Raw genomic sequence first — 17,990 nt, 5'->3', positions numbered from 1 at the left:
TAGCTTATGGGGCCTCCTGCTGCCGCCGTGCTGCCGCAGCACGATTTCTGTTCTTATCCTGAAGCAAAGTTCTTAACCTGAAGCACTATTTCTGGGTTAGCGGAGTGTGCAACCTGAAGCATATGTAACCTGAAGCGTATGTAACCCGAGGTGTCACTGTATTGGTCTCATCTGCTCAATCCACCGCAGCCTGTCTTCACATGCAGGGGAAGTCCAAATACTATTCGTACAGTAAGGTCTTCCTGGATCACAGTTACCCCAGCTCTGACAAAGAGCTTGTGGTAGGTGCTGGATTTGCACTCGGGACAATCGCATTAGAGGAAAGGGCCGGGCTTTTTTTCAGCCAGAACTTTCCGGAACTCAGTTCCAGCCACTCTCAGGTGGGTGCCATTTGCATCATAAGAGAGCAAGGGAGGTGTTTGTGGTGAGTTCCAGCACTTCTTTTTCTAGAAAAACAGCACTGGATGAGGGAGAAATGTGTTCCATTCATGCGAGCCTACCTAAGCTGACTTAAAGGCTGCCGTTGTCTGAAATTTGCATTTTGCGATAAAGTTGTTATACCAAAAGATGCATACAGATACGTGTGTCCTTGCACACACTAGCAAAGGGATGTCCTTTATTTGCTGTTGTAAACCCAGGTTTGCCATGAGGCAGCTCCTTAGATTAGCACTAGTGCAGGAAACTTGAAACGCATGGGCATATGTACATGAGCCAATGCTTCTTTCAATACTCGGGTACATTCTCCTGGGAACACATCTAGGACCACCAGACCAGCATACTACAATGTGCAAAGTTACATCAGATACCTCCATATGAGATCCACACTTTGCATCTTTGCTTTAGGGAACACCCTGGTGTTTCTCACAAGGATCATGGTGTGCAGAGCTGCCCTTAGGTGCACACTTTTACACATCTAATTTGTACATCGGCTGCCTCCTTCTTGCTTTTACCAAAGGTGCCATGGGCTTTGAAGACACGCGAACTCAGGACGCAAGAGAGAAACGTGCTAAGAGGAAGACACACTTGGCAAATCCACACCGTGATCAACTCCCACCCAGAAACCAATGTCCCCACTGTGGAAGGGCGTGTGGATCCAGAATTGGCCTCCACAGTAACTTATGGACTCACTGTTAAGACCGTACTCGTGGAAGACAATCTTACTCGGCTACGAGGGATCGCCAAAGAAGAAGGCGTTTCTCACAAGGATCATGATGTGCAGAGCTGCCCTTAGGTGCACACTTTTACACATCTAATTTGTACATCGGCCACCTCCTTCTTGCTTTTAGCCCCAGCCGAATAAAAACCCCAAATCTGGTACACCTCCAATACTGCAATCGGAATCAATAAATGTAAATAGGCAGATTTGCCAGCTCCAAATAATTTATTCCAAGAGCAGGATTTTTTGAATTTTCTTGGTGCTCAGTGTGGAGAGCTCTGCCCTTTGAAGAGCCCCCCTCATTATGCTCTTGTGCTTGCAAATGGCTGATTGATTTTATTGCTGTGGCAAAGATCTAGGAATATGAACTGCTCAGTGCACCAGAATGTCACCAGTGTAACTTGTATTGTAAATAGCCACTGACACGCTGACTTCATTGTTAATGTAAGAGCTGTAAGAGGCTATTAATTTCATTATTGCTCAATCAGCAATGAGAACAAGTGCCACCATAACCCCCCAAGCTGCTTGGCTGGTTTCAGCAGAGAGGGTGGAAATGCCATCAGGAAAGCTGGAAACTTAACTGGGAAACAGCAGAAGATTATTGATGGCGTGACTTATTAGGAAACGGAGCCCAATTCTCAGAACGCCATCAAATGGATGAGATTATTATTATTACTACTACTAATTGTTCAAAGTGCAGTACTCTGAACAACAGTCCTTTAAGGTGGGCCAGTACCATTATCAAAGTGCAGAAGGGGCCAAAACCTACCCAAGAAAGCAAGAAATAAAAAGTGGTGTTTTTTTTTTCTGGGTTTGGTTGGTTTAGGGACGCAGGTGGCACTGTGGGTTAAAGCCTCAGCGCCTAGGGCTTGCCGATCGAAAGGTCGGCGGTTCGAATCCCTGCGGCGGGGTGCGCTCCCGCTGCTCGGTCCCAGCGCGTGCCAACCTAGCAGTTCGAAAGCACCTCCGGGTGCAAGTAGATAAATAGGGACCGCTTACCAGCGGGAAGGTAAACGGCGTTTCCGTGTGCGACTCTGGCTCGCCAGAGCAGCGATGTCACACTGGCCATGTGACCCAGAAGTGTCTCCGGACAGCGCTGGCCCCTGGCCTCTTAAGTGAGATGGGCGCACAACCCCAGAGTCTGTCAAGACTGGCCCGTACGGGCAGGGGTACCTTTACCTTTACCTTTTGGTTGGTTTGTTTTTTAGGATTCACCATGCACATGTTTCCAAGAATACGCTTCTCTGGCAGCCTTTGCCCAGTTAAAACAGCAATTAAGCCTAAAGAAGACGGAATTAAAACATTGGTATAATGTCCTGTCTTTTTAAGACATACAAAATGCTTGCAAAACACTCTGAAGCCCCCGCTGATTTCAAAGGGGCAGTTTTTAAAAAACTGAATTATGGAACTTGAAACTGCTCAACTGTAAGCAGGATTGTGTCCAATTTTTGATAACAACATGCTTTTGAAATAAAATACTGCACTGGTCTCCTTATACAAATTGCCCTACAAATCATTTTTATGTACTGGTTATAGCAAACTGCAAAAGAAAAAGAAAAAAATCATGCTTCTTCCTCTTTCAACATCTTGCCCATTTGAAAATCATTTGCTTGGGTCTGGGGAGAGAAATCCAATATCCAGAAATAGCTGCATTCTTATTCAGCATGTAAGATCTTGCTCTTAACATTCAATTTGCTTGGCAAAATCTTTCAGATTCTAACATTTATGCCGCTCAAAATTATATTTCCAGAAAGCAGAGAACTAGGCCACCATGAGAGGAGGAGAAAAGAGGGGTGGGGTCCAGTGCCTTGCCCAGTAGACCAGATCCAGAAAGTTCCGCCACAAGTCCTGGAGAGTTGTGACTATACTTCAGCGTTCACTGATTGGCCAGAGGCCATTGTGACATCAGTCCTACACCTGACTGGACATTGTGAGGATTTCCTGTTGGAATGTGAGATGCATGCGAAGTTGTCAGGCTACGGACACTTTACAAGACGGTGGTGAAAGCTGAAACACGCCTCTCAGTCAACGAGCACTCATTGTCCATACAGATTCAGAAATGGGGAACAGGAAACACCAGGAAATATTGACTCACCTACTGAAGGTAAATGTCACCAAGGAAAGGCTCGTTCATTGTAAGGTACTCTCTGTAGGCTAGGGTTACCAGACGTCCCCGGTTCCCAGGGACAGTCCCCAGATTTGCAAATCTGTCCCCGGCAGTGGCGTAGCGTGGGGGGTGCAGGGGGGGCCGGCCGCACCGGGCGCAACATCTGGGGGTTAGGGAAATCCACGGGTTAGGGGGCGCAAATCCATGGGTTAGGGGGCGCAAATCCATGGGTTAGGGGGTGCAAATTACTTGCCTTGCCCCGGGTGCTGATAACCCACGCTACGCCACTGGTCCCCGGACAAATTCCGTCCCTGGAATGTCCCCAGATTTGCAAATCTGTCCCTGGGAAATGTGGCAGCGGCAGCCTCAGCAGCCTGGAGCCAGCCTGGTAGCGCAGTTGGTTCTGGCTGGCTTCAGGAGCTGCTTGCTGCCATGGCACCCGCCATTTTTCCTCACCAGAAGTCCCCATATGATGTGTTGCACACAAGACACATCATATGGGGACTTCCGGTGAGGAAAAATGGCGGGCGCCATGGCAGCAAGCAGCTCCTGAAGCCAGCCAGAGCCAACTGGCCAAGGTCACCCAGCAGCTGCATGTGAAAGAGCAGGGAATCGAACCCTGTTCACCAGATTATGAGTCCACCGCTCTTAACCACTACACCAGCTGGCTCTCATTGGGGGCCACAGATTCTCTATCCTTGCTTTATAGGTCCCGGTGAAACCTCACCAGTCCTTTGTGGTCACCTGTCCACTGCTGAGCTAGCAGTTTGGCTGCCGCCCTTCAGCACTCTCCAGATGTGGTACCCAAGTGAATCAGAGAACAGAGCAGCAAATCCCACGGCTGCTGCTGCTAACATGCCACTGTGGTGCAGGAAGTCAACGGAGCCAAACTCCTGGTTCTACACCCTTTACACACATAAAAAAAATCCACATTATTGTGCGTCCAAGTCAGGCTCTCTCTGCCCCCTGCCCCCCTCGCCCTGCACTTCATGCTACAAATTATTAAAGAGATATTTAGCTGCCACTCCGTTCCATCTAAGGAGACAAAAACCTCTTCCGCTTGAAGTCACCACAGATCCATCAGAGTCTGGCCACTGCCTGTCACTCATGCATCACACGCCTCATTCATATTAAAGAGAGGTTGTTCTGCAGTGTTTAAACACCAGAGGAGTGTGTGTGTGTGTGTTTATTTTTTAAAATATACTGATTGCTACCCAGAATGTAACGGCAAGTCAGGAGAAAATACGATTTAGAAGCAAATTCTTTTAAAAGAGGCAAATGCTGAATACTAATCCTGGCTTCCTTGGCTGCATGGCTGTTGAGCGTTCTATCGGGCACACATGTTGCATAGCTAATTTGCGTTCAGTGCGAGGATTAATAATGCATGGCTCAAATATCAATGCAAACTCGTTCTTGGGTGCCTCTTGGTCTTTGGGCCATGAGAAACCAGCCGCTCTACTCTTGCCTTGCCAGACTCCTTCAGCAATGGCCAGCCTCCAGCTGGGTTTTTCCTGTTTCCAAGGCTTGAGTCTTTCTCAATTCAAAGAGCAGAGGAGCAAAAGATCATGGGACACTGCCTTATATTCCATTGGTCCATCTAGCCCAGTGTTGTGTACCGGGTTTCATAGAGAGCAATTCTTTGCCACTACTACCTGTTGGCCTGGACTGGCTGGATGCTGAGCAGTGGGGGGGGGGCACCAGCTGGGGAACCCCCAAGGGAAGAAGGCTCAGAGCCTGGGGAGTGTTGGTAAGATGACGATGAATGGTCAGAGGGAGAAGAGGCAACAGCCTGGGAGGAGGAGGTGTAGGAAGCTGAAGGGGCAACAGGCTTTAGTGAGCAAGAAGAGCCTGTGGCAGAGAGCAGTCCTGATTCGGAGGCTGGAGAGGAGGAGTGGCAAGGGACAGAGTTAAGTCAGGCTGCTGAAGAATCCAGGGAGTCTCCCCTCTCCTGCTGCAACCAGCTCCTTCCCCCCTCCCCCTGGTCTCCCAGAACACAGAGAGAAATGAAAAGAGCAGATGAGAGATTGGTTGCATGCAGACGCAATCTCCAATTGCTTGGAGGGGAAACCTGGAGAGGAGAGGACCTAGGCAGCTGTGGGAAGGCGGGGACCTTCATGTTAGGATATAGTTCCTTAAAAGGAGCAGGCATGACTGGTGTGTCACATGCCTGTTTACTTCCAGCAGTCTGCTGGGAACTTCCTTTTTGTGTTACTGCCCGTTTTGCTGGAGACGAAGGTAAGCAGACATGTTTTCCTCTGTCCCTGAACTATGCTGAATATTATGCTTACATTATGCTTACACATTTTTCTGTCCGCCTCTTCTGCTGTGAGAAGATTTACACACTCTGCTGACAGAGCGTGCATGGGTCTCTAAATGTATCTGAGGCTCGTGTCACTGATTGATGCTGTTTCAAGGGAGACCAGCTGCCGGCCAGTGGCTGGAGCCAGCTGGGGGCCTGCCTGATGCCCCCGTCTTCCCAGCAGTATCCCAACATTTCAGTCCTTGCAACTGCCTCGTTAGGGCAAGACCTACTGGGAAGAGTTGCTGGGATCACTAGACCTGTGCTGTTCCGGTTTCTTTGAATAACTCTTTGAATAAAGAGTTAACTTCACAGTGTTTTTGAATGGCTGACATACACCTGACTATGGTTCGTGACTTCAGGATGTGGTATGTAAACACAGGAGCAGTCAATGACAACATTCCTAGAGTGTACATGTTAGAACATGGGGAGGGATGTCTGTCTAGCAAGCAGGTAAACTTCCTGGGGACGGACTTCCTCCACATGTGACCAGAGGTGGGTGTGGCCTCACCTGTGCAGGTAAATGATAAAAGCACAGGGCAGGCAGCCATATCTCTCTCTCTCATCTTCATCTTCTGAAGGAGCAACATGCCCTCTTGGCTCTCAGCCAAGAGAGGACAGTACTATCTTCCTATAAGATAGATTCTAAGTGTATGTAACCTTTTTAAAGTTGTCTGCCTTCTGGGATCATATTGTGAACAGAACATGAGTAAACTCTTTTATACTTTTATGAAGACTGTGTCGTGTCTTGTATTTTAAGAGGGAACAAAGGGGAAATTACCAGAGTAATTATTATAGAGGTTCTAGCGAACCTGTGCAGACATTACCGTTGCGAACTAAAAGGGGAATGTCATAAACTCTGCTGATATTTTGGGAACTTGTTAGCACAAGTTGGATAAGGATATAATTAGTCAATATATCCTCTCCTGCACCCCAGAACATTCCCACACAGGAACGTTTCGTGAATGGCACAGGTCCAACTGCGGCCATGTGGAGAGATCTCTGGATGCCAGGTTGCCAACTGACATCTCCACCTAGCTGGCTGGCACTGCACATAGTAGCACTGCAACAAAAGAAACACGCCTTGTGCTTCTACGCTGCCATGTGATTCAGATTAGCCCAAGCTCACCCAGTCAGCTTCATGCCTGAGTCGGGATTTGAACCCTGATCTCCCAGATCCTAGTCCAACACGCCAACTACAACACCACACCGCTTTCCTAGAGTACTTCTACTACGGGGCAGCTATATAAATTAAGTAGGTCAATAAATATGTGAAAAGCAAAGCACCCCTTGGAGAAGGATCTGAAATATTTTCGCTAAAGTTTGAATTTGTTTTATTCTGGATTGTTTTATTTGATGTTTTAACGTGTTATAAACTGCTTTGAGAATTTTTTTATTTAAAATACAAAGCGGTATAGAAATGAAATGAATAATCAGTATTAAAAACAGTAATAAATTTCATTATAAAAACAAAAACAAAATGGGGTTTAGACATTCCATTGTGAACTAGGTTTAAGGTGCTATTTGGCAATTAGCTTATATATCTGAGTTTATCTAACATTGTGAGATTGCTGACATAACATATGTGAAGGAAAGGAAACCCCCGATACAAACACTGTTATTATTTGCGATGCAAACCATATTAAGCGGCAGCTAAAAAAGCCAATGCAATTCTGGGCTGCATCAATAGGAGTATAGCATCTAGATCAAGGGAAGTAATAGTGCCACTGTATTCTGCTCTGGTCAGACCTCACCTGGAGTACTGTGTCCAGTTCTGGGCACCACAGTTCAAGAAGGACACTGACAAACTGGAACGTGTCCAGAGGAGGGCAACCAAAATGGTCAAAGGCCTGGAAACGATGCCTTATGAGGAACGGCTAAGGGAGCTGGGCATGTTTAGCCTGGAGAAGAGGAGGTTAAGGGGTAATATGATTGCCATGTTCAAATATATAAAAGGATGTCACATAGAGAAGGGAGAAAGGTTGTTTTCTGCTGCTCCAGAGAAGCGGACACGGAGCAATGGTTCCAAGCTACAAGAAAGAAGATTCCACCTAAACATTAGGAAGAACTTCCTGACAGTAAGAGCTGTTCGACAGTAGAATTTGCTGCCAAGGAGTGTGGTGGAGTCTCCTTCTTTGGAGGTCTTTAAGCAGAGGCTTGACAACCATATGTCAGGAGTGCTCTGATGGTGTTTCCTGCTTGGCAGGGGGTTGGACTCGATGGCCCTTGTGGTCTCTTCCAACTCTATCATTCTATGATTCTATAAGCGGTAGTGACGTCATCAAAGGGCGACGTCACGATAAAGCAAACTTTCAGTCTGCTACCTGTAAGCCGTAATGGGAAGAACAGTAAGATCACATGGCACACAGCCTGAAGGTCATGTCGGCCAGAGTAGTCCTTGAAGGTAATCGAGTGGAGCAATCCTTGCATTATTACTTGGCGGAAATTATTCATGCTGGTGAAATGATTGCAAAAGAGTCCTGATAATGTATATTTCAGTCAGAGAGATCAGAGGCAAAAGTAAGTGGATCAGCAGAACACCTGAGGAAAGTGATGCTTTTACATACGATGCATCGTAATTGTGGTCAAGAGACGCTGCACTTCGGCAGCAACAAGTCATTTTCTGCACCACTGGTCTGTCAAAATATTTTCTGCCCATGTATAAAATGCAAGGAGGAGGAGGAACAGAGGGTGGAAATGAATTGCCGAGCCTATGTGCCCTTGGAAAACGAGGGCCCACCAAAAGATGCCAGGCCCCAAGGCCAGAATCTAAACTGGGAAGCCACACTGAACCACCTTTTGATTCAATGCATTTTTTTGTCTTTGGAGGATTCATTCCTCAGGATAATTTTTGTTGTTGTTGTTCAAAACTATTGCCACATGGATAAAGAAACTCTAGTTGGCGGTCTTCTCTGTAGCCAAATAAAATGAAAGGCGTTTGTCAGAGCTCAAGCCCACCTCAGACATCAAGCTGGCGACTCTCCGGCTAATGGAAAGAACTACAGAAAGACCAGCCGCAGGGAGTGTCTTCACTGCGGTAGGCGAGAGGTGGAACGCTCATGACCCAGGCAAAAGCTTCTTGTCAAGGAGCAACTGGGAGATCTGCTTTTGTTGAATGGGTTTCATATTCTCCTCCTTGCTCTGTCTCTGATATAGCCTTGGACTTCCCTCTCAGCTGCCCAGGAGACAGGCCTGGCAGCATAAAATATGCCAATGCAGGAGGACCAGAGGACTCCAAGGAGGGAGGGGGAGACAGAAGCCACAGTGGTGCGGAGCGCTCTGATCTTACACGCATTTCCACCAGCACAAGGAAATTGGAATAACATCTGATAAATCGCAGCGCGCTCTATGGAATCACCCCAAAATCAAACAGTTGTTTTTCTTTTTCTCGTTGGGAAACTCTCTTTGAACTGAAGCGGCATCATCTCAGACAATTCAGTTCTGGTAATTACAGCACTATCTTGCTGCAATTAAAATATAATGACTCCACTATTTAAAAACAGAAAAACCAACCCACTACCTTCAAAAGGCATGAAGCCATACCCTGACACCAGTCCAACACATTACAGTTTTGATTACCTAATTACAAGCTAATTCATTTAAACTATAACCTCATTTATGCAGCCACCTTGAAGGACATGAAATTTATCCACTTCAGAGAGATGCACAGCAGCCACACATACCTTCCAATGCTGGACAGAGAAAATCAGATATGCTAGCAAGTCTTTTAACACCAAACACTGGCATTGGCAGAGTGTGTAACCATGGTTACCACCAATCAGGTTTATTGCCCTAACCCTGGTTAAAAAAAACCCATATATATATATATATATATATATATATATATATATAGTGCATGCTTGGTTTATCTTATCCAAATGAAGCCTTGCCCCTTGAACAGGGAGACATCTACAATAGTTTGACATTGCTGGCCAGAGTGCTGCCTTAGCCAAGGTTTGCAAAGTGCAAATGTTATCACTTAGTCATGGTTAACACAAACTCATTTCAAATCAGGATTTTCTTAACCTGATTTGCAGCCAATCCTTTTCTGTGTTTTAGGTATTCTGAACTAGTTCCTAATCCAGTTCCTAACTCCATCTCCTCAAAATATTGCGAAAGAATGATGTCAGTCAACATTTGATGATCTCCTTCTACCAGTCCACAATAGAAAGTGTCATTTCATACTGCATCACAGTGTGGTATGCTGGTTTGACATCAACTGATAAGAAGTGCCTACAGAGGGTGGCGAATACAGCACAAGATATTATGGGCTGTCCCATGAATCTGCTGGATGAAATAGCAGAAGAACATTGCCTCAGGAGAGTGAGGAAAATTCTCAAGGATGATTCACACCCTGCCCGGCACTTTCTTGATCTCCTGCCCTCGGGCAGAAGATATAGAAGCAGGATTAGTCGCACCAACAGGGTGAAGAACAGCTTCTATCTGTGGGCTGTTAGGCTGCTGAATGAAAAAATAACAACAGGGCAACAGACTTTTGGGTTTGGTGGGTGTGCGTCAGTAAACGAGGGGAATTAAGACTAAGAGAGCTGAGTGGGGGGTGCTCATGTAATCTCACTGTATACAAGTTATACAAGTGACAATAAAGTATTTCAATTTCAATAATAACCATGGTTATGTAAAACAAACCATGGTTGAGCATTACGTCTCCATAGGACCTCAGTCAGATGGGAAACACATTTTGAAATCAAACCAGACTGAAGCTATGGTAGCTGCACCTCAAAGGAACCCAATATGTGAGCGCTTGTGTGAGCAATTACTGTCGGCAAAGTTGCCGTAGGATTAGTGTGGATTGTATATTATTTTCAAGTATTATTGGGGCTGTACTTGCAAAGCATTGTTTTGCCTAGGGGTATACATTATTCGTTTAATCACTTTCTTCTATCAGTCAAGTTGTTTGGGGCAAGAGGAATAAAGCAAGCAATGACTGTTATCAGAGAGCAGTACCATTAACTACCCTGTAATCAGACCGAAAAGCACACCCCAAAAGAGGCTGCAATGTCTGCCTTCCAGAACTGCTTCTATATAAATCTATAGAGTTCTCTTTCCACATGGGTGTAATTATAGCAACATAATTTATGCACTCAGATACGCTGCATACATATATATATATTGCCACACAGGTGGGTGGCTGTGCAATAAGAATAGCTCTAAACCCCTATTTAAATATATGATAGCTATTCAGAGTGTTTGACATCTCTGGTATAAAGAGACATTCTCAAACTGGTATAATAATAATATAAGTGCTTGCTGCTCCCCTCAAATGTCAATTTCTGTCTGGTTCTTCAACCGCCCCAAAGATGGAACACTTCCCAGCAGATGGGATGATCTTAAAAAGGAGTAAGAGAGAGAGATTCCCTGGCAGTCAATTAAGAGTTGGGATGAACTGGCTGTGCTGAAAATAACAAACAAACAGTCTAGATTCCTTCAAGTATTTCAGCATGCATTCAGAACTGCTGATTTCGCCTATTGTCAAGCACAATTGAACAATGCCACGAAAAAACAACTTTATATATATATATATATATATATATATATATATATATATATATAAAACCCTCTTTATTAACAGAATCCGGGAGACAAACAGGTATTTTGGTACATTGTCTAACAAACACGTCTATCAGCATCTTGGTGTATGTGTGTGCTCTCATGCTGATGTCTCCATCAAATCTATTTCTTCTAGAGTCCTTTATAGTCAAGAGACGTTAAAAATATCTGGACTCCAAGACGCTGGAACAAAGGAAGGGTGTTTTGTTTTGTTTCAAAGTGCTTTCAGATGAGCCGGCTCCAAAACAGTCGCTGGCTGTCATATATCCCTCCAATCCTCATTTGCACATCAGATTCTGCTTCGGTTATTTGCATTATTTCCTTCAATTTTTGCTTCAGTTACTCAAGGAGGTTATCTTCTCAACGGACCTTCTACCTGCGAAGCATATGCTCTATCATCATGTGCTGGCTGGGGCTGATGGAAACTATAGCCCAAGAATTTCTGGAGGGCATCAGTTTTGGTAGACCATCAGTCTTGGAACTGACGAATTGTAATCCACAAGTGACTTGTCTTGGTAGTGCTACACAAATCCACCGTGAGCTTGCAGTTGCACATAGACAAATCCCGGCAGGTGATTACAGAAGCCAGAATTTATCCAGCTTGCAGACCTAGTGACAAGGGCATTTACAAATGTATTATCTCGAGCTAGAGATGGCAGGATAAGGCCCCCCTGGGAGTTTGGAAGTGCTGTTACTGACCACCACTTCCAATTGAAAAAATCAATAGCATCGATAGGTAGAATAAGCCTTAAAGAACTAGTTGTAAGTCCTCCATTCAAATGCTAAATTTCTGAGTGACCCCAGGCCAAAGGTGAGTAACCTTGAGGTATGAGCCTGGAAGTATCCACCAAACCAAAAAGCACAGAGTCTGATTTTAAAACCAAAAGCTTTTATTTTATTTTATTTTTAAAAAAGAAGCTAAAAACAATGCTCACAGTTTGCAGACTCTGAACAGCATTTATGCTCCTCATGGGGCAGGATTGCACAACTGCCCCTTTTCTGTTTATACTTCTCAGGCCCTGCTTAAGAACATACTATGGAAGGATTTGGATGAGAAAGGTCTGAGGAGCAAATTCTGTCTCTGTAGCAGAGACAGAATGAAATCAGCAGCATGTTTGTTAGAACACATGTTTGTTAGATCCTTGGACAAACAGGAAATCAATAAGCCTTCCTGGAACATGTGTTGCCATGTTCTAAAACATGAGAAGAGCCTGCTGGATCAGGCCAGCAGCCCATCTACTCCAACATCCTGTGCTGCCTCGATACAGCTAAGTGCTTCCGTCACTGGGCTCCATTGAAAATGGCTTTTCCACAGAAAGACTCTGCATTTCTTATGTCTGTGGCTGCGATCTCCTGAGTGACATGGACACGGTTAGGCAGCTGAATGCGCATACATACTCTGTTGGTTATCCTCCCTCCCTCCCACCACCTCCATGAGGCCCTGGGACCTGGCAACCCACGCTATGCCACTGCCTGTTGGTCACTGTGAGAACAGGATGCTGAACCAAATGGGTCTCTGACCTGTTCCAGCAGAGCTTTTGTTGTCCTCCATGTCCCACCTTACCTGTCTATTCTGCCCCATCAGCACCTCAGCCTCTACCATAGAATGATAACTCACGTTTTACAAGCAGAATAAATACAGTCATACCTCATGTTACATTTGCTTCATGTTACATTTTTTCAGGTTGAGTCCTGCGGTGACCTGGAAGTACCGGAAAGGGTTACTTCCAGGTTTTGCCGCTCGCACATGCGCACAAGCACCAAATCGCACCGCGCACCTGCGCAGATATGGTGCTTCAGGTTGCGGGCTTTTCATGTTGCGAATGGGCCTCCGGACGGATCCCGTTCGCAACCAGAGGTACCACTGTAAAGCAAATGTATGGATAGAACCTGAGGAGCCTGGTTTGCCTGCAGAGTTTGAGGCCATGGTTATGATTCACGCATGCGTTTGTCCCTTTATTCAAATGTTTTGCATACCGCCTTCCTGCCCAAATCAGCATTTGGTGAAGCTTGTTGGGAGAATCTCCGAACAAAAATCACAAAAAAGGCAAATGAAATCAAAGTGCATGCCATTATGCATAAATAATAGGAATGGAAGCAGCAGTTAAATAATTCAGGAAACAACAGGCCAACCTGAGGCCAAGGTAAAAGGAAAAAAGAAAAAGACACCAGCAGATGCAACAAATCAGCGAAGCCAGCAAAAGCTCATCTATACGGAACAGACATTGAGTCAGGGACTGGCTGGATGAGGAAGAGTGGTAGGAGATGCCAGTCCAAGAATCCCCCCAGAGATGACACAGAGGAAGAAGATGTTGGTGTTTTGCAACTTCGACCTGTTGCAGGACCTTAGCCAGACCTTAGCAGAGCATACGCAGAGTTCCAGAAAGCAATCAGTTGCAGGCAGGATGGACAAAGCAGGAACAAAACGCTGCTACTAGTAACTTGGTTACTTAGAGGTGTTTATTATTTACAGCAGACTCTACAAGTTACTAAAAGGGACGCGGGTGGCGCTGTGGGTTAAACCACAGAGCCTAGGGCTTGCCGATCTGAAGGTCGGCGATTCGAATCCCCGTGACAGGGGGAGCTCCCGTTGCTTGGTCCCTGCTCCTGCCAACCTAGCAGTTCGAAAGCACGTCAAAGTGCAAGTAGATAATTAGGTACTGCTCTGGCGGGAAGGTAAACGGCGTTTCCGTGCACTGCTCTGGTTCGCCAGAAGCGGCTTAGTCATGCTGGCCACATGACCCGGAAGCTGTACACTGGCTCCCTCGGCCAATAAAGTGAGATGAGCGCCGCAACCCCAGAGTCGGCCTTGACTGGACCTAATGGTCCCTTTACCTTTACCTACAAGTTACTATATACATGAACAAATACAGATCTTAACCACCTCTCTCTTCACAAACTCCAAACGACTCTCAGACTCCACACTGACCAACACACACTCATGCCTCAACCAATGGCAGACCTGTTTTCAGGGTCCCATATCTCTAGGCAGACAACTCCTCTCTGCTCAGTCATCCTTGGCTTTCGGCCAACGCTTAATTGACTCTGTGTGAAGCTGCGCAGAATGCCACGTAGTCAAAAATCTCAACAGAAGACTTAGACCCAGGACAGTGGTGGTGGGACACTGAGGACCACTCTGCAGAAGGGACAAGCTGGGCAGTAATGGAAGCAGGAGGTTTGAGTGAATGCAGAGAAGTCTGAAGAAGAAAGCCGTTCCAGGACAAGACTGGGCTGTGTGTTTCAGTGTGAGCATGCAGTCTTGACAGAGAGGAGCCAGGTGTTGCTTCAGTTGCTCAGCAGTTGGACAGCCCCACTTCAGCTAGCCCCCCTCCTCCACTGACACCCAGATCATGAAGAGCCTCACTGAGCAATGGAGCAGACAGGCCCAGAAGCAGATCCACCAGCCCCGCCTCACCACAGTTTACGGCTACTTGGGAGGAGTCCAAAGAGAGAGGGCTAGAGAGAGGAGGAGAGGCCGGGCGCCCATCCCAAAAACATCTTCAACTAGGGCAGATTAGCCTAGATCAGCCTTTCTCAACCTGTGGGTCCCCAGATGTTGTTGAACTACAACTCCCATCACCCCTAGCTAGCAAGGCCAGAGCTCAGGGATGATGGGAGTTGTAGTCCAACAACATCTAGGGACCCACAGGTTGAGAACCGCTGGCCTAGGTGAACTCTGCTGTGTTTTTACTTTTGTGAATAAAAGCTGATTGCGCTTCCTGACTTGTGAATAAACCTGCATTCCTAACAGCCCGTTGACATGTTGCAAGGACAGTAATAAGGATACCAGGCAGATCTCCCTTTGGAGGAAGTGCTGTAGTCAGGGTGCCAGAGCTGAAAAGGCCCCGCTCCAGCATCCACCTGCCTCAGATCCACAGGTGAGGGCACTCAGAGAAGGAGGAACATAGGAAACTGCCTTATGCACAGTCAGTCCATTGCTCCATCCAGTTCAGCATGGACTACACTAACTGGCAATGGCTTTCCAGGCTTTTCTCCCATCGCTACCTGGAGATGCCAGGGACTGAGCCTGGGGCCTTCTGCATGCCAAGCAGGTGTTCTCCTGAGCTACAGCCCCTCCCCCCCCCTTTAGGAGCACTGGTGACAATCTCAGCTGCTAGACACAGGGACCACCAGCAAGATTTTGCTGCCTGGGTTGAAAGAGCTAATGGTTGCTCCCTGTCGAGCCAGAGGATTTAAGAAGCAGGGCCTGAAATTTAGGGAAAGGGGTGGTACACAGGAATTGCACCCCTTGAAAGCCAAAGGATAAGGTCCGAGTAGAGATCGGGAGTGGAAGAGGCGAGGAAGCTTTGCATATCAGTTTGCAGCCTAGGACCCACGTACCTACAGGACAGCCTCTCCTGGTATGCCCCGCGGAGGACCTTAAGGTCTACAAATGACAACACTTTGGAGGTCCCAAGCCGCAAGGTGGTCTCAACTAGGGCCAGGGTCTTTTCAGCCATGGCCCCAACTTGGTGGAACGCTCTGTCACAAGAGACTAGGGCCCTGCGGGATTTGACATCTTTCCGCAGGGCTTGCAAGACAGAGCTGTACCGCCTGGCCTTTGGTTTGGACTCAGTCTGACCCTTATGTTTCCCTTCCCTTATGGTTTTAATCTATGGGCTATTTTTAAAATGAGGCTGCTTTTTAAATTGCATTTTAACCTGTATTTTAAATTGGGGTTTTTCCCCCTATTATGTTTTTATGGCAATTTTACTGGCCTTAGCTGCCCTGAGCCCAGCTCTGGCCAGGGATGGCGGGGTATAAATAAAATTTATTATTATTATTATTAAATAATGACTCGACTTCGCCTGCAGGCCTCCCATTGGTATTCTGCTACTGCTGGTGTCTGACTCCGCTAACATGCCGGAAATGTATGTCCTTCTGCATGCCGAAAAGTGGAACCACTCTTTTATTCCCCCCTGCTTGCCCTTCTGTCTCCTGCATTTGCTGGGCTTCCTCCTCCCTGTGGTCCTGTAGGGTAAAGGTTGCCGGCTTTACATCTCCTGCCATCTCCAAGGGCATCTGAGATTTCCCCTCCCAGGGAGGCCAGCTCTCATGTCAAGAAACGGCCAACCTCTTGCCTAACCTCTGCTCTGGCAGTGCCCCAGCGCCAGAGCATGAGCAACAGAGCCAAGCTCCAAGGTCCACAGGACAAGATGTGGGTCAGGCGAGTAACAGCAGCTAACTGGTAGCGCCCCACCCGCTACTTCCCAGCCCTCACCCTTGTCAATGTTTAAATCGTCCACCTCCGAGCAGGAAAAGGGCTGTTTGTTTAACGCATTTGCGAGAGGAGGGAAACGGGCTGTTTGTTGGGAAGGAGCAAGTTTTTCAGAAGATTGCAAAAGGTGGTGTATTCTGGGATTGCAAAAGGTGGTGTATTCTGGGATGGGAGGCGATTTGTTTGTTTGTTTGTTTGTTTTGCCAGCCATGCACATTTATGGGATGCTCCTATTTTGGCCGGGACACGGGTGGTGCTGTGGGTTAAACCACAGAGCCTAGGACTTGCCAATCAGAAGGTCGGCAGTTCGAATCCCCACGACGGGGTGAGCTCCTGTTGCTCGGTCCCTGCTCCTGCCCAACTAGCAGTTCAAAAGCACATCAAAGTGCAAGTAGATAAATAGGTACCGCTCCAGCGGGAAGGTAAACGGCATTTCCGTGAGCTGCTCTGGTTCGCCAGAAGCGGCTTAGTCATGCTGGCCACATGAACCGGAAGCTGTATGCTGGCTCCCTCAGCCAATAAAGCAAGATGAGCGCCGCAACCCCAGAATCGGTCACGACTGGACCTAATGGTCAGGGGTCCCTTTACCCTTTACCTATTTTGGCCTACTATAACATACCATTCAACAGTCTCGATTTGAGCAGGACATCCCAGAATTACCAGCCATCCCAGATTCTGATTGGGTCCTGGAATGTCGCATTTTTTTGCTCTTGCGTGAGTCAGCAGGCTCAGGCCAGAGCACTGGACCAAAAGAGGGTGAGACCAAAAAAAAGAGCATCTCGAGTTTGACCAGCAGGATGTTGGTGAGTATGCTCTAAGCAAGGGGTGTCCAAAAGGTCAATCGTGATCTACTGGTCGATTGTGGGGTGTCCCCTGCTTGATCCTGGATGATCATGGGACCCTGATCGCTCCCTCAACAACAACAAAAAACTTTGGCTCATCCTCCCCCCAAAAAAGCTTAACAACTTTAATGGGTAGATCACTGCGAATTTTGTAACAGTGGGAGTACAGTGGTACCTTGGGTTACATACGCTTCAGGTTACATACGCTTCAGGTTACAGACTCCGCTAACCCAGAAATAGTACCTCAGGTTAAGAATTTTGCTTCAGGATGAGAACAGAAATCGTGCATTGGCAGTGGGAGGCCCCATTAGCTAAAGTGGTCGTCAGGTTAAGAACAGTTTCAGGTTAAGAACGGACCTCCGGAACGAATTAAGTACTTAACCCAAGGTACCACTGTAGATCACAGTCTCTTGGAAGTTGGACGTGCCTGCTAAGCAGATGGGTGGTGATGGCAAGGGCAACCAAAGTGATCAAGGGGGTGGAGCAACTCTCCTATGAAGAAAAGTTCCAGCGTTTGGGACTTTCTTAGCCTAGAGATAAGGTGAGCATAAGGCGACATGATAGATGTTTACACAGCATGGAAAAAGTGGATAGAGAAAAGTTCTTCTTCCCCCATCACAACACTAGAACTCAAGAACCTCCAAGCAAGCTGACTGGTGGATGATCCAGGACAGTTAAAAGGAAGGACTTATTAACACAGTGCATTGCTAAGCTATGGAACTCACGCCCAAGGGAGGCAATGATGGCCACCAACCTAGATTGCTTTAAAAGAGGATTAGACACATTAATGGAGGAGACGG

The 17,990-nt window shown here is 46.8% G+C and overlaps 1 protein-coding gene and 1 long non-coding RNA gene across 2 annotated transcripts in view; one reads left to right on the top strand and one right to left on the bottom strand.

Annotated features, from left to right (window-relative positions):
* The window catches only part of PLXNA4 (plexin A4), a 630,666-nt gene that overhangs the window by 505,632 nt on the left and 107,044 nt on the right, over nucleotides 1-17,990 (bottom strand). The gene's annotated exons all lie outside the window — the stretch shown is intronic.
* Nucleotides 3,126-4,428, top strand: LOC307225365. The gene is made up of 2 exons (XR_013842935.1): nucleotides 3,126-3,260; nucleotides 3,973-4,428. It is a non-coding gene; the product is annotated as an uncharacterized lncRNA (long non-coding RNA).

The sequence above is a fragment of the Podarcis cretensis genome, assembly GCF_951804945.1.
Source record: "Podarcis cretensis genome assembly, chromosome: 10".
NCBI classification, from domain to species: Eukaryota; Metazoa; Chordata; class Lepidosauria; order Squamata; family Lacertidae; genus Podarcis; species Podarcis cretensis.
This window is presented reverse-complemented; position numbering and strand designations above follow the sequence as displayed.